A 3084-nucleotide genomic window follows, 5' to 3' on the forward strand; every position below is an offset into this window, starting at 1 on the left:
AATTTAAGACAATACATGGATCAGCTGCATGCGCGGACGAGACTTGCCTGCTCCCTCCGCGTGCGTCCATCCATGCTCCCGCATACGTGGCTTGATTTGATTGGAACAAAATAAGGCCCGGCCCCACCCCCTTAAAATCAGGGAGGGAGATGATTAGATTAGAAAGGAAAAAGGAAAATAGACAGTCGTAGGATGAAGTGGGAGCACGGATGGGAGCACGGGGAGGGAGCAGGCAAGCCGGATCCTGCATGCGCACGCCACCTGCTCACCGTGTTTATTTACTGTGCTGCAACAGACATGATATGGCATCTGGCACAATTTGTACGCAAATGTGGTTGCCATATTATGCAGCCAGTTTGCCACACTGTCATATCTGCATTGTGGCAACAGACATTGTGTTCACATTCTATTTGCCACATGATTATACAATCCAAGTGGCAAACACGCACACTCGATGTGCACATTAGTTCAGTCCAGTGCTGCTGGATGCCAAAAATGCATTGACTACCGATTGTGGCAACTATCAAAGTGTGGAAACTATCACAAATAATTCAGAAAAAATTAGATCTCACAATAAAAAAGCATGTTTGTGGTTACTATCATATAAATTCAGCACAAATTCAGTTTGCCACATGGAAGAGCGTGTGTGTGGCAACCATCGTAGTCATTCAATAAAATTAGTTGCCCTATGTGAAACCTTGAATGTGGCAACTATGACAGTCATTTTCAGAAATCTATTGCCGCAAAGGAAAACACGTTTGTGGCAACTACCACATTTGTTCAGAGAGTTTAGTTGCCACACATTTGTTCACGTTCAGTCATACTGCCATAGTTGCCACATTCAGAAAGCATGTTTGTGATTACTATCATATAAATTCAGCAAAATTCAGTTTTCCACATGGAAGAGCGTGTGCGTGGCAACTATCATAGTCATTCAATAAAATTAGTTGCCCTATGTGAAAGCTTGAATGTGGCAACTATGACAGTAATCCTATATACTTAAGAAGTTCACCCCCACTACTTGATTTATCTCAACATGCAGCATAGACACATCAGCATTCAATGACATCTAGCCACGTCACACCTCATGCAATCCCACTCAAGCCCACCTTCTCTGACATTTTTTTTTGAGAAACTGACTGACAAAATATTTTAGCTGACGAAAAAACGAAATCTTTAGGATTCCTCACTGACCACGTCAGCGATCCATTACCAGCAGGGGAAGAGAGACCGACCGCTGCACGGGAAGAGAGACCGATCCGTCTCCCCCTCGATTTTGTTGAGCCCATCAATCCCAGTTTTCCCTATGTATAATCCGGAGCGGCGACCGGGATACCATCTCTTCCGCCATCTCACGCTACTTTGGTAGCCTCTCCGTCGACATCAACACCAAGGGCACCAATCTGCTACATGCACAGCAGGACGACGAGGCCGGCCGCGAGGTCTCGTCACCGTCGATGTCGCCGCAGATCCAGGCCATGGACGCGCCGGAGCAAAGAGGCTCAAGGACATGTTCTATGTCATGCTCGACAAGGTCAGCAGCTTCAATCCAGATAGCTAGCTTTACCTACATAGCCAATCAAATCGTCGAAGCACAGATCCACGGCTCGACCACATGCGTTGCTTGATTGATTCATTAGTAGGCACTGTTGCACCGCATTAGAAGTAAAAGGAATCTGGGATTACCTATTCTTTTGTGTCACAGGTACTGTGTAGACAAGCCCACATCGGTGCCATCATCTCGCCATGGCTCAGGTGGAAGGTGGGGGCAATCTATCTAGAAGTTGGGAAGCCAGATTTGGAGTTTCTTTTGCCTGCATGGTTTCAAAAATATGGAAGTGAACCCTTGCATACTATCTGGATCGGTGACTCTTGCGATTGGTGTCTATGCTGTGTTTGGTAGTATTTACCCAACATTAAATTGGTGGCTACACCCCGACTCGCCATAGGAATTTGGTCATCAGGATGCTGTTCATCTATTACCTTTTTTTTATCTCGATGTATGGATGTTCCGCCCAAAATTTACGAGGCTGCTGGTGAATATGAAGTGTTTGCTTACTTCTCTGTTACTTCTACCTGTCACAAGTTACAGATTCAAGGTATGCATCACCTGACCAAGATCAATGATCTGGTCATCTGCAATCAGAGGGATTGTTTCTCTACACGACTATACTTACATTTTTGACAAGGTTTGGTAATGATAGGAGATGGTCATTTTCCTCAATTTTCTTGAGAGTAGTGGATCTGCTATATTTATTTTATCCCATAATGTCCCTTTGCTTTGTCAAATATGAACATGCATCAACGTTGACCATGTATTCTCATTTTTTTGCTTTCGGGTTGTAGGGATAATATCACGTAGTGAGAGTAAAGAATATATTCATCTCATTCTTGATAGTATATCAGTGGACGAAAACCATCGAATTGTCATTCTTTGTTTTCATTTTCTTAATGCATCTTATAAATTATCATGTGTAATTTATGTTTGTTGCAAACGAATTCCATATGTAGCATGGTAATTTGGCTATTGGTGGTTATCTATGTATAAGTCAGCACGCTATTTCAGCCCATTGCTATGAGATAAAGGTCTTGGCACTCGCTCAAAGAAGAGAAAAGTATGGCTATTCTTTGCTGCGAATATCATAATTGATTTTTTATTTCGATATTCGAGCCCATCACTCAAATGTAGCTACTACAATGGCTAATATTCGACGTCAGTGTTCATTCTTGTGCAGATTTAAGTATGTGCAGTATGTAGATATGAAGTTTGATTTACAACAGAAGACCCACATAGTACACACAACAATTGTCTTAAAATGACGTCATAGGATTTTTTTTCATTTTGGAATCCCAGTACTTTATGTGTTTGTATACACTAAAATTCGTGTAAGTGATATGATATTATGTATGTCAGATGACTATTTAGTACAAAAAAATTGGATCGCGTAATTCCCATTTTTCACCCTTTATAACAATACTCACGACTATGTACATTGCGGAATATTCATATTAATATCAAATATCTAATATGCAAGTAAAGGTATTCAATTTATGTATTATCATGTGAGTAAGACTAACAATTCC

Source organism: Triticum aestivum, chromosome 6B (assembly GCF_018294505.1).
Source record: "Triticum aestivum cultivar Chinese Spring chromosome 6B, IWGSC CS RefSeq v2.1, whole genome shotgun sequence".
NCBI classification, from domain to species: Eukaryota; Viridiplantae; Streptophyta; class Magnoliopsida; order Poales; family Poaceae; genus Triticum; species Triticum aestivum.